The sequence below is a fragment of the Scyliorhinus canicula genome, chromosome 14 (genome assembly GCF_902713615.1).
Source record: "Scyliorhinus canicula chromosome 14, sScyCan1.1, whole genome shotgun sequence".
NCBI classification, from domain to species: Eukaryota; Metazoa; Chordata; class Chondrichthyes; order Carcharhiniformes; family Scyliorhinidae; genus Scyliorhinus; species Scyliorhinus canicula.
The window spans coordinates 26,389,147-26,403,414 of record NC_052159.1 but is presented as its reverse complement, the minus strand read 5'-3'; the positions used below and the strand labels follow the sequence as shown (position 1 = coordinate 26,403,414).

General features: G+C 49.4%; 1 protein-coding gene across 2 annotated transcripts in view; it reads left to right on the top strand.

The window, feature by feature from the left end:
- Positions 1-13,338: 13,338 nt before the first annotated feature.
- Positions 13,339-14,268, top strand: part of LOC119977736 (inosine-uridine preferring nucleoside hydrolase-like) — a 35,800-nt gene continuing 34,870 nt past the window's right edge. Inside the window, exon 1 of one of the 2 annotated variants that reach the window (XM_038818938.1) lies at positions 13,339-13,391. The gene's annotated coding sequence lies outside the window, so the exon portion shown is untranslated. Of the gene's footprint in view, positions 13,392-13,729; positions 13,811-14,268 lie in introns of those variants that run through there. The other variant, XM_038818937.1, reaches the window with a different exon arrangement.

The following is a 14,268-nucleotide window of genomic DNA, read 5'->3' as shown; positions in this document are numbered from 1 at the left end:
ACCTTTAATGCATTAACATACCATATGACACTTGACATGTGCTTAAAACCTATAAAACTGACACTAAATGGAAGAAGGATATATTAAGACAGGTGACCAAAAGAGGTAGGTTTATCAGTGTCTTGCCCACACAACTCAAAGATAAATGGGTTGAGCTTTCAAACAAGAATGGCATATTAAAAGTATAATGAGGTTGCAGATTATGATTTTATGCAGCTCCATTCACCGATTAATGTGATGTATCGCAAGCTGCATTTGGTAATATAAGATTATCTATTCAAGAAGGCACAGGATTATAAATTAAACGCTTAATTATATTCAGCTAGCATTTAGAAATTTATGGATTAACTAGGACAGTCAACATGGATATCATGAAAGTAAATAATGTTTGAAGAGTTTGCTTATTTTGAAGCACTGTCCAATTTGATGAAGATTATATAGTAGATGTTGCATATGTGGGTTTATGTTTCTCATAAGACCATAATACATAGGAGCAGAATTAGGCCACTCGTCCCATCGAGTCTGTCCCACCATTCAATCATGGCTGATATTTTTCTCATCCCCATTGTCCTGCCTTCCCCCCACAACCCCTGATCCCCTTATTGATCAAAAACCTATCTATCTCTGTCTATAGACACTCAGTGATTTGGCCTCCACAGCCTACTGCGGCAAAGAGTTTCACAGATTCATCACCCTCTGGCTGAAGGAATTCCTCCCCATCTCTGTTTTAAAGGATCATCCCTTTAGTCTGAGATTGTGTCCACTGCTTCTAGTTTTTCCTACAAGTGGAAACATCCTCTCCATGTCCACTCTATCCAGGCCTCGCAGTATCTTGTAGGTTTCAATAAGATCTCCCCTCATCCTTCTAAATTCCAACGAGTACAGACCCAGAGTCCTTAACCGTTCCTCAGACGACAAGCTCTTCATTGCTGGGATCTTTCTTGTGAACCTCCTCTGGGACCTTTCCAAGGCCAGCACATCCTTCCTTAGATACGAGGCCCTAAACTGCTCACAATGCTCCAAATGGCGTCTGACCAGAGCCTTATATAGCTTCAGAAGTACATCCCTGGTCTTGTATTCTAGCACTCTCGACGTGAATGCTAACATTGCATTTGCCTTCCTAACTGCCTACTGAACCTGCACATTAACCTTTAGAGAATCGTGAAAAAGGACTCCCAAGTCGCTTTGTGCTTCTGCTTTCCGAAGCATCTCCCCATTTAGAAAATAGTCTATGCCTGCATTTCTCCTTCCACAGTGCATAATCTTACACTTTTCTACATTGTATTCCATCTGCCACTTCTGTGCCCACTCTCCTAACCTGTTCAAGTCCTTCTGCAGCCTGCTTCCTCAATACCACCTGCCCCTCTACAGATCTTTGTATCATCCACAAACTTAGCAACAGTGCCTTCAGTTCCTTCTTCCAGGTCATTAATGTATATCGTGAAAAGTTATGGTCCCAGCACCGACTCCTGAGGCATACCACTAGTCACCGGCTGCCATCCTGAAAAAGATCCCTTATAAGAAAATACAGGGATTTGGTCCAGGAGTAGCTATAGTAGCATAGGCAGAAAGATGGTTTCCACAAGGAAAATATTGCTCAGAAAAAGGTTGACGGTCAACCTAATGGATCCACTTGCATTCATTTTTGTTCTCAAGGTACCAATAACAATTTATTAATCCTTATCCAGAGAATCGCCTGAAATGACTTCTCTTCTGACTCCTGCAACGTTGCCTCTGGCACTTTGCACAGATCTATCTTTGGCCCCCTTTGGCTTCTCACGCACATGCTGCACCTTGGCGACATCATTAGAAAACACATCAAGATCCACATGTATGTTGATGACATACATCTTCACCTCACTACCACTTCTCTCAAATCTGTCACTATCTTACTTCGCTCACTCTTATCCAATAGCAAGTACTAATTTTCGCTTTACGTTTGTTCAGGGAATGTGGTGTCACTAGTGAGGACAAAATTTGTTGCCAGCCTCTAATTGCCCTTGAGAAGATGGTGCTGAGCCATCTTCTTGAAGTGCAGCAGTCAGTGTGTAGTAGCAACATCCATGGTGCTGTTATGTAGGGAGTTCCAGCTTTATAAGCAGCACCGATGAAGCAAATGTGAAATAGTTCCAAGACAGGATGGTTCTGTGACTTGAGTAGAAATTTCCACTAACTAAATATTGGGAATATGAAAGCCATTGTCTTCAATCCCTGTTACAAACTCAGTAACCTAAACACTGTCTCCATCCACCTTCCTAACCACTGCCGTGAGGCTGAGGCAGATCATTTGCAACCTTGGTGTTGGACCTGACCCAAAGGCTTCTGATAACATATCTACACTATCACCAAGACTATCTGCTTTCAACTTCTTGGCACTGCCTGATTCTTCCTCCCTCAGCTCAGTGGCAACAGAAACTGTTTTCCATGCCTTGGTTACTTCTAGATTTAACTATTACAATGATTTCCTAACCAGCCTTCCAACTCGTCCAAAATTCTGCATCCTGTTCAATTATTACCGCTATCCGTACCTCAATTTTAAATTTCTCATCCTTATTTTCAAATGCTTCCATGGTCTCACTCTTCTCTATGTAGTTTGTTCTGTCCAATTTTAATCAATTCAATCATTGGTGGTTGTGCCTTCAGTTCCCCAGGCCCTCAGTTCTGAAGTTCTCTTGCTTATCTTCTCCACCTCTCTCTCTTCCTTTAAGAAGCTCCTTATAACTTCCTGCTAAAGTGTCATAAAGCCTCATCTTAGCAAGGGTGAAGTATCTTTGTATATTTTACCATGATTAAGGAGCTAAATAAATGCAAGTCATTGTTTTTGTAGAAATATACTGATGACAATAGTGATTAAACAGGGCCAGCAAGATGCAAATTTGGCTGTGAAATTCTCAAGTGTACATTAAACTTCAGAAGGATTAATAGAACATGATGAGAAATGCAATGTGAGAGGAATGATGAACAGAGTGGGTTTTCATTTCTTCCCATGAGTTTGAGTAAACTAGGCATTTTTTCTATATATTAAAACAGTTTTATCAGGAATTATACTTGATCAATGTTTTACCTGATCTAAATGTGAATCTAAATTTTAATTGAGCTTAACCACTGAATATATAGCTCAATGCTGATACTTTAGTAGAAGTGCATTAATTGTATAATCCATTTCACAAAATGGTCAATATCATTTTATAAAATTGCATTTATGTATCTGCATTTTGACATTCCTTACTCGAGGTTTTTTGTCTGTTCATGTTTGCAATTCCTCGTCGAAATAAATTAGTTATTTTCTGCTGACTGCTCCAGTTTTCCAGTATTTGTACCTCATTGCCTCGAACTTCTTCATTTCAGCATCCTTTGTTTCCTTTCTCTTTACAATTATCCTTCCTATTTTATTTGCTATAATACTAAAGTTCCTAACTTCACTGTTATCTAGAAAGGATGTACTGGCACTGGGTAGGGTGCAGAGTAGATTCAATGGGTTGATTCCGGAATTGAGAGGATTGGCTTCTGAGGAGAGACTGAGTAGACTGGGACTATACTCATTGGAATTTAGAAGAATGAGGGGGAATCTTACAGAAACATGTAAAATTATGAAGGGAATAGATAAGATAGAAGCAGAGAGGTTGTTTCCACTGGCGAGTGAAAATAGAACTAGGGGGCACAGCCTCAAAATAAGGGGGAGCAGATTTCGGACTGAGTTGAGGAGGAATGTCTTCTCTTAAAGGGTTGAGAATCTGTGATATTCCCTGCCCAGTGAAGCAGTTGAGGTTACCTTGTTGAATATTTTCAAGGCAAAGATAGATAGATTTTTGTACAATAAAGAATTAAGGGTTACGGTGAGCAGGTAGGTAAGTGGAGCCGAGTCCACAAAGACATCAGCCATGATCTTATTGAATGGCAGAGCAGGCTCAAGGGGCCAGATGACCTCCTTCTGCTCCTAGTTCTTATGTTCTTTAATGCTTTCTTTTCCCACATACTGGGCTATGTATGGTGAAACAGAAAGAAGAAAAAAATACCTTTTTTGTGTGTTGCATTTTGGCCTTCATCAATTGTACTCTTGCTCCCATGCCGGTTGAGGCTATTCATGAAGGCCCGCCTTCTCACGTTGCCTCTCGGTTGAGCTGTGGTGATCGTCAGGTTAAATCACCGCCAGTCAGTTCTACCCATCAAAGGGGAAAGCAGCCTATGGTTATCTGGGACAATGGCGACTTTAGTTACTTTATTCTCATTAAAATGGCTTCTGCACCAAGCCTTTGTTTCACCCAAGGTGACCACAATGGTCACATGGCATTGACACTACAGGAAGCAACAGTGCACAAAGGCATTTCTACAAACAGTTACTTTGCTACTTAAAGAGACAATTAAACTTTATTTCGATGAATGAATTGACAGAATCCTCCTGACCATATCTACACAATAATGGACGAACCTGGAACACGCAGCCCACGCCTCAAGACTGATTTGCGACAGAGACCCAAGGTGAGTGTTATTTCTACGATGGACAGCACGGTGGCACAGTGGTCACAGCGCCATGGACCTAGGTTCAATTCTGACCTCGGGTGACTTGTCTGTGTGGAGTTTGTACATTCTACCCATGTTTGTGTGGGTTTCCTCCAGGTGTTCTGGTTGACTCCCACAGTACAAAGACGTGCAGGTTAGGTGGGCTGGCCAGGCTAAATTGCCCCTAAATGTGCAAAGGTTGGGTGGGGATACTGCGATAGGGCAGGGGATTGGGCCTAGGTAGCACGGTTTTCAAAGGGTTTGTGCAGACTTGATAGGCCAAATGGCTTCCTTCTGTAAGGATTCTATGATTCTATGATGGAGGGGCTGGGACAACTGTCATTGAGGTCCTGAGATAGGAAACCCTGCCTCTCCACCAAAACACTGTAAACCAGTTTACATAGAACAGGTGTGCCCCTCCTTTTCGCTTGGGGGTCATGTTTGCATATTTTGCTCACTCAAGGGACTGATAAGCAAATTTCAGAAGAATAACGTTTGGCACAACATGAGACTCTTTGACCTATCTTATATGAAGTTTTAATAACCAGTTTAAAGCAAGTAACTGAATAAGGTTACAATCTCTCTCGATAAGGTAGGCCACATATACCAGATACCAGCAACCCACGTCAAGTATATGAAACGATGTCAACTTTCCCAGGACTGCACTTGCACTCACTACATGAAACAGTTGATTTTAAGGCCTACTGAAATTGCTCCATGCAGTGATCCTTACTTACACCTAGCATGTGATTCACAAATTATTGGCTAACACGTTTGAAGTGGAAGTATAATGGCGGACTCGGGGGGGGGGGGGGGGGGGGGATAGATGTTATGGTGAGTGAGAAGCTGGAGGGGATGCCGATGGTACTGGTGAACATTTATGCTCCGATGTAAAATTCATGAGGTATTGGGGTAGATCCCTGCTCTGAACTGACATCGGCTGATTAATACGGTTATAGATCCAGGGCTGGATACGATTATAGATCCAAGGACAGGGCGGGTGTAGCGGGCAGCGAAGGAGCTAAAGGGGTTTATGGAACACATGGGAGGGTTGATCCGTGGAGGTTTGGGCAGCCAAGAGCGAAAGAGTCTCATTATTCTCCCCTGTACACAAAGTGTACTTCCGAATTGACTTCTTTATTATGGATAGGATGTTGCTGGCGGGGTGGTGGGCGGGTAGACTTGAGGGTGAGTAAGGGGGGGGGGGGCAGCGCCTGCATTGGAGGTTAGATGTAGGGGGTTGTTAGCGGAGGAAGAGGTGTGCGAGCACACAAGATCATTCGGAGGTATGTGGAGATAAAAGATACGGGCAAGGTTTCGGCAGCTATGTTACAGGAGGCATTGAAGGCAGTGGTGAAAGGGGAGTTTATATCGATACAGGCACACAGGGAGACGGCAGAGTGGGCAGAGATGGATAGGTTAGTGGAGGAGATTCTCCAGGTGAACAGGAGGTATTCGGAGGCCCCGGAGGCAGGGTTGTTGAAAGAGCGGCAGAACTGCAGGTTTGGGTTGCTATCTCCAGGGAATACGGTGGGGCAGTTGAGAAAAGCGAGAGAGGCGGTGTACGAATATGGGGAGAATGCTAGTAGGATGTTAGCACACCAGCTGAGGAAGAGGGAGGCGGCAAGGGAGATTGTGGAAGTAAAGGATAGACGGGGGTGATGGAACCATCAATTCACCAGACACGTGTTTCCGATATGAATCTAGGCTTTAATCAACTTCAGAGCCAGCCTGTTACCCGTTGATGAACTCTCTGTGAACTGCAGGCTGACTCTGGACAAGGGTATTTATACAGCAGCACTAGGGGGAGGAGTCATGGGCGGAGCCAAGGGTGGAGTCCTGTACAAGCTCCTGAGCATTCTCAGAGCTACTCCCCCTAGTGGTCGGGTAACGCTACTGTGCTTACAAATATACAGTGTGAATTTACTATGTTATATTCACCACATTCACCCCCTGCAAAAAAATCAAGTCCGGTGGGGGTGGTGGTTTACAAAGTCAGTCTGTCCGGTGGTCGAACTGTCCGCTGTGATCAGCGGAGCACCGGGGTTGCAGCCTCTTGCGGTGGCTGGATGGGTGTGGTGTGCTGGGGTATGATGCCGGACTCCAGGGAGGGCTGAATCCGAGCTTCATATTCTCCTGGTTCAACCGGGGACTGGGGGCTGGCCGGCGTGGGTGCGCGGAACTGGTGGAGCGAGCTCGTGGGCTTGGGAGTGCGAGGGGGCGGCAGCTTGGGGTGTAGGGTGAGGGGTCCTTCTGTGGGGGTTGAGGGGGCGCTGGATCCGGCGGGTGCCAGATCCCGGAGGGATACAGTGTCCTGACGGCCGTCAGGGAACTTGACGAATGCGTACTGGGGGTTGGAGTGGAGCAGGCGCACCTTCTCAACAAGGGGGTCGGTTTTGTGCGCCCTGACGTGTTTCCTCAGGAGTACGGGGCCCGGCGTCCTCAGCCATGCCGGAAGTGAGACCACCGTGGTAGTGCCCCTGGAAAAAATGAAGAGCCTCTCGTGAGGGGTCTGATTGGTCGCTGTGCACAAAAGGGACCTAATAGCGTGGAGTGCGTCTGGGAGGACTTCCTGTCACTGGGAGACTTGGAGCTTTCTAGACCGGAGGGTCAGTAGGACGGTCTTCCAGACTGTCGCGTTCTCCCTCTCCACCTGCCCGTTCCCCCTGGGGTTGTAGCTGGTAGTCCTGCTCGAGGCAATGCCCTTGTCGAGCAGGTACTGACACAGCTCGTCGCTCATGAAGGACGAACCCCGGTCGCTGTGTACGTAGCTGGGGAAACCAAACAGGGTGAAGATGCTATGCAGGGCCCTAATGACTGTGTGGGAGGTCATGTCGGGGCACGGGATAGCAAATGGGAAACGGGAGAACTCATCTATGACGTTTAGAAAGTAAACGTTCTTGTTAGTTGAGGGGAGTGGCTCTTTGAAATCAATCGCGAGGTGTTCAAAGGGCCTAGAAGCCTTGACCAGGTGGGCCCTGTCTGGTCTATAGAAGTGCGATTTACACTCTGCACAGATCGGGCAGTCCCTGGTGACCGCTTTTACCTCCTCGTTGGAGAAAGGCAGGTTTTGGGCTCTGATGTAGTGGGCGAGCCGGGTGACCCCCGGGTGGCAGAGGTCATTGTGGATGACTTTCAATCGGTCAATCTGCGCGCTGGCGCATGTCCCGCGGGATAGGGCATCCGGAGGCTCGTTGAGCTTCCCGGGTCGATACTTAATATCGTAATTGTAGGTGGAGAGTTCGATCCTCCACCTCAGAATTTTGTCGTTTTTAATTTTGCCCCTTTGCGAGTTGTCAAACATGAAGGCAACCGATCTTTGGTCGGTGATGAGGGTGAACCTCCTACCTGCGAGGTAGTGCCTCCAGTAACAAATAGCCTCCAAAATGGCTTGTGCTTCTTTCTCGACTGAGGAGTGTCGGAGTTCTGAAGCGGAGAGGGTACGGGAGAAAAATGCGACTGGTCTCCCTGCCTGATTTAATGTGGCTGCAAGAGCTACCTCTGAGGCGTCGCTCTCAACCTGGAATGGAGTAGATTCATCCACCGCCTGCATGACCGCTTTGGCGATGTCCTCCTTGATGCCGTCGAAGGCCTGGCGTGCCTCGGCTGACAGGGGAAATCGTGTGGCCCTAAAGAGTGGGCGGGCTTTGTCCGCATATTGAGGGACCCACTGGGCGTAGTAGGAGAAGAAGCCCAAGCACTGTTTGAGGGCCTTGGGGCAATGGGGGAGGGGGAGTTCTAAGAGGGGGCGCATACGGTCCGGGTCTGGGCCCAGGACTCCGTAGAGTTTGAATTTTGAGTAGCTAGCGCCTCGGATTGTGTGTTGCGGCGGTGCGTCCCTGTATCTGGACTGAATGGGAGCCCGAAGCGAGCGACATAGTTTGCCGCGCGGGGAAAACGGGGAGCGAACAGCGTCTTACCAGGTCTGGATGTATGAAGCGTTTTGTACCCATTGACTTGGACCTCTGCCATCGAATTTCGCAGATGCTTCGGGCGTGATTGGTCCAGAGTGACTGCGCTGAGTTGCGGGTAGTCGGCGGCTCTTGCGTAGTGGCCTTTCCGCCCGCAGCTGCTGCAGGTCGCGTTGCGGGCCGGGCAGTGCTGCCGAGGGTGCTGGTTCTGGCCGCAGAAATGGCAGGCTGGAGCAGCATAGTGGCTGGCTGGAGCAGCGTAGTGGCTGGCTGGGGCAGCATGGTGGCTGGGCGGCCGTGTAGCACAGGCTTGGGGGAGTCGCTGGTCGGGGGCCCATGATTGGCTTGCGGAGTCTGCGGGGAACGCGTTAAGGCTGCGGCAGGAGACCTCCATTGTGGTCGCAGCTTCCACAGTCGTTTCTAAATCTTGGGCCCCCTTTTCCAGCAGCCGTTGGCGCACATAATTAGACCTGAGGCCTTCTACAAAAACATCGTGTACAGCAAGTTCTCTGTGTTCAGCTGCGGTAACCGCTTGATAATTACAGTCATTTGACAAATTATTGAGTTCCCTTAAAAATTCGGCGAGTGATTCTGTAGGCCGCTGGCGGCGAGTCGTGAACACATGGCGTGCGTAAACTTCGTTAATAGGCCTTACATATATCTTATCGCGTACTGCTAGCGCTGCAGTATATGAACCGGCCGAGTTTAGTTAGAACATAGAACAGTACAGCACAGAACAGGCCCTTCAGCCCTCGATGTTGTGCCGAGCAATGATCACCCTACTTAAACCCATGTATCCACCCTATACCCGTAACCCAACAACCCCCCCCCCCCCCCCAACCTTACTTTTTTAGGACACTACGGGCAATTTAGCATGGCCAATCCACCTAACCCGCACATCTTTGGACTGTGGGAGGAAACCGGAGCACCCGGAGGAAACCCACGCACACACGGGGAGGACGTGCAGACTCCGCACAGACAGTGACCCAGCCGGGAACCGAACCTGGGACCCTGGAGCTGTGAAGCATTTATGCTAACCACCATGCTACCGTGCTGCCCACTTTTGAAAAAAAAACCAATGTTGCGTAGAGATTCGGTGGCTCACCCTCGCGTGCAGTAGACTTAGCTTCTGTTCCTCTGTCGTTTCGGCTGTGCTGGCTTCTGCCAGGTAGGCCTTAAAGCACCCCATCCAGTGGGAGAAGATTTCTTTTGCCTCTGCATCCTGCGGGTCGAGTTCCAGGCGTCCAGTCTTGAGGGCCGATTCCATGATCGATCTTGACTGTTCTTAAGTTGATTAAACTGATGGAACCATCAATTCACCAGACACGTGTTACCGATATGAATCTAGGCTTTAATCAACTTACTTCAGAGCCAGCCTGTTACCCGTTGATGAACTCTCTGTGAACTGCAGGCTGATTCTGGACAAGGGTATTTATACAGCAGCACTAGGGGGAGGAGTCGTGGGCAGAGCCAAGGGTGGAGCCCTGTACAAGCTCCTGAGCACTCCCAGAGCTACTCCCCCTAGTGGTCGGGTAATGCTACTGCGCTTACAAATATACAGTGTGAATTTACCATGTTATATTCACCACAAGGGGAATACAATCTTGGATCCACCGGAGGTGAAAGGGACGTTCAGGGACTTTTACTGCAGATTACATGAGTCGTAACCCCAGCCGGGATGGAAGGAACGAGGTTAGGCCCGAAAGACATGCTTAAGTGAATTGGACATTCAGAAATCTCCCTCAGTGGACCCGAACACACACTGTAGTGTGGTGACTAGGGGATTTTCACAGTAATTTCATTGCAGAGTTAATGTAAGCTTACTTGTGACACTAATAAAGATTATTATTAGATCCTCCCTTGTAAGAGATGGTCATCGCCACTTGTGTGGTGCAAATGTAACTTGCCACTTATCATGTGAGTGCACCTTTATGAAATGGGTGTTTAAGAAATGTACCTTTAAGAAATGAGTGTTTATCAGTGATGTCAGAGTGTGGGTAGAGCTGGGCTGTCTGTCAGCTTTTTATTTTCATTTTAGGCTGTTTGCTGCAGGGAGTGTTTTAGTTTTGTTTTCAGAGCTGGTTAGCTGCAGTCACAGCCAGAAGGGGTATTAGTCTCTCTCTCTGTAATCTAAACACTGTAAATCGATCCTTTGGTGATTTAAAACTAATAACTGCTCTCAGTAGTGATTTTAACCTGATGTGTTTCTGTTAAAAGTTTTTTTTAAAGTCTTATGGATGTAAAAAGGACAGCTTAAGGATTACTTAGTGTTGTATTCTTTGGGGGTTGTATGTGAATTAATGGTTGCTAAGATTTCACTGTATGTTTTAAAAAGGTTAACTTGAGTTCATAGAATAAACATTGTTTTGCTTTAAAAAATAACTTTTCCATTTCTGAAGTACCACCCTTGTACAGCGGGCCGTGTGCTCCCCATACCACAATCTGTTAAAATTTGTGGGTCAGGTGAACTCCATGATACACTTTGGGGTTCCCTCAACCCTGGCCCATAACACTTGTCAGGCCAAGCCTGAATATTGGCCAGATCTTGCTGCATTTGGACATGGACTGCTTCATTATCTAAGGAGTCGTGAATGGTGCTAAACATTGTGCAGTCATCTGCAAAAATAATCACTTCTGACCTTATGATGGAAGGCAGGTCATTGATGAAGCAGCTGAAGGTGGTTGTGCCTAGGACACTACATCTAGGTGTGTAGTCAGGATGCATATCTGAGGTGGAGTCAGCCAGCGGCTTACTTCGTCCAGTGGCCCTTCGATGCCCCTGGTGGGGTCCTTTGGGGGGCTCTGAGGCCAGAGGGCCCTGGCTCACCTGCCGGCGTCACATGCACAGCCATGCCGCCCTGTCCCATGTGCTGGCTGTGGGACGCGGCCTCATCAGAGGGGTGGAATTCGGGGGAACTGGTGTCCACCATCCCCACTCTATGGGACGGGTCTGGGTTGTCACTCAGCGCCCCCTCATCCCGCTCAGTGCACATAGGCCCCTGGGGTTCACCTTGGGACGGACGGGCAGCTAGTTCAAGTCCTGGCTGCCCTTACATCATCTGACTCTGCCAGCCCTGGCGGTTTCCCATGATCCGCACCATTGTGTCGCGCCCTTGGCGATGCTCCTCAGTGACTGGGAAATGCTCTGCAGCGCCTCGGCAATGCCCACCTGCGACTGGGACAAGCTCTGCAGCGTCTCAGCCATGCCCATCTGAGAGCGGGACATGTCCCGCAGAACCTCATCAAGGTCAGCCTGACACTGGGCCATATCCCCCAGCAAGGCGGGCATTCTGTCAAGACCCTTAACTATGGCCGTCACCGACTGAACGATGCCTTGGACACCTTCAATAATGGTGCCGACGTTGAACAGCAAGCTCTCCACTGTGCTTGCTACCCTTAGTTGGCCTCAGTGTCACGCTTTGCCAGCAACATCTCCTGCACCCGTAGCCTCTGGGACTCCTCCAAGCGGCTAGGGACCTGCTGGAGTGTTGCTGACATCTCCCACTGAATGCCCCAGGTACACCCTAATATTTCCATCAGCTCCAGGTAACCCTGTTCCACAGGCTCAGCATCATGCCGGGACCCGGTTTGGTCCTGAGATCCAGCAGCCCTCCAACACCTGTCTCGCCTGGGAGTTCCTGCCTCCACCTTATGTACATCAGCAGCAGTTTGGTGCTCACTAGGTTGTGCCCCAGAAGCCTGTCCACTAACATTTCCCACTGAGGTGTTTGTATCGGTGTTGGTGGAGGCTGGGGATGACAGCTGTGCAGCAACTATTATGGTGGCATTCCTGGAGCCCATTTCCGAGGTCGCCTCCTGGGAGGATGGGAGAGGGTGCCGTCCCGAATGGGCTGGCACCGTCGGCTGGAGGACCTGCGGGAGAATGGACATGTAGTTAGTGGGAGGGATGGGTCAGTCAGTAAGGCAATAACAACTACATTTGACAGATCCTCCAGGTGCAGCCTGGTGGTTCCTCACCTCTGTGGCATCCGCCAGTCTCCACGTTGGTGACCGCCCTGTCCTCGGCCACCCCTGTCACCTCCAGGGACCGCTCCTCCAAGGTGGTGAAGATTCTTATGTCCAAACGCCACCACCAGTCTATGGCAATTCCCAACGGTTATGAAAATGAAATAAAAATCGCTTATTGTCACGAGTAGGCTTCAATGAAGTTACTGTGAAAAGCCCCTAGACGCCACATTCCGGCGCCTGTCCGGGGAGGCTGGTATGGGAATCGAACCGTGCTGCTGGCCTGCTTGAAAAGCCAGAGATTTAGCCTGGAGAGCTTTTCCTGAGACACAGAGAGTGCATCATTAGTCACATGCATGGTTTGCACTGGTGGGAGGGGGAGGGTGTGAAGGTGTTGAAAAGGGAGATTGTGAAGGAAGGGTTGGGGGTTTGAAGGGGGAAGGGGGGTAGACGCCAGGAATTCTCCAACCTCTGCATTTGACCCAGGAGCGAAAATCTGGTCGTCTGTCTCTCTCCACATAGGTTGCCTGACCTGTTGAGCATTTCCAACATTTTCTGCCTTTATTCGCCACACAATTTTCCAAGCAACGTTTGTTGAGAGAAATTGAGAAAACAATATTGGTACCTTTTTTCTTGTCACATCGCAACAAGACGGCCTTATGCTCAGTACCATGTGAAAATGGGGGCCAGTTTAGCTCAGTTGGCTGGGCAGATGGTTGGCGATGCAGCGCGAGGCCAAAAGCGTGGGTCCAATTCCTGTACCGGCTGAGGTTATTCATGCGGGCGCTGGCCTGAGGTTATTCATGCGGGCGCTGGCCTGAGGTGTGATGATCCTCAGGTTAAATCTCAAAGAGGAAAGCAGGTTACAATCACCTGGGGCTCAGGTGACAAACAAAGTATGTGAAAATGAGGCATGGAAGTCATGAATGTTGCTTGGAGTATAAATTCCAAGCGCCACCCTGACTTCCTATCTGCATCAGGGCGACTTGTGAAAGCACTCATCCCATAAACCAGGTGAGGAAAAGTTGGAAAATATATGTGCAGCGTCTCTGATAAATTGTCGTCATGTTTCTGAGGGTCAGGCCCATGCTGGCACCTGTCTCAAAAAGGAAATATGCTGCAGGTACAGGTACTGGCGAGGGCAGATGGCTGGCCAACGTGGTGAGTTGCGTTTTTGATCCCAGAGGAGCCAAAAAGAGAGCAGCGAAAGAAAAGTGGCAATGAGGGGCAGCCAGAGCAGCAGGCGCTCCTCCAGCGCTGGTTGGGTTGTTGTTGTTGGTCGGGCGGCGGCAGTTAAACGGCCGTTAACGGCTGTGCGCGTGCGCGCCAGGCACATCCCCATGTCCCTCAGCAGCGGGGTCTCCCTGTCAACCACACCAGCTTCACCCCAACCCGGCCGGGGGTCACTGATGGAAGGCGGCCGTCCCTAAAACGTCAGTTTCCACCCTCTCCCGAATCCCCACAGATGCTGATCGACTTTTAGAGAATTTCCATCCATTGTTGTTTGTCTTTTATTTCAGATTACCCCCCCTCCTCTCTCACTCACCCCCCCCTCTCCTCTCCCACTCCTCTCCCACTCCCCCCTCCTCTCCCACTCCCCCCCCCTCCTCTCCCACTCCCCCCCCCCTCCTCTCCCACTCCCCCCCCTCCTCTCCCACTCCCCCCCTCCTCTCCCACTCCCCCCCCTCCTCTCCCACTCCCCCCCCTCCTCTCCCACTCCCCCCCCCTCCTCTCCCACTCCCCCCCCCTCCTCTCCCACTGCCCCCCTCCTCTCCCACTGCCCCCCTCCTCTCCCACTGCCCCCCTCCTCTCCCACTGCCCCCCTCCTCTCCCACTGCCCCCCTCCTCTCCCACTGCCCCCCTCCTCTCCCACTGCCCCCCCCCCCTCCCC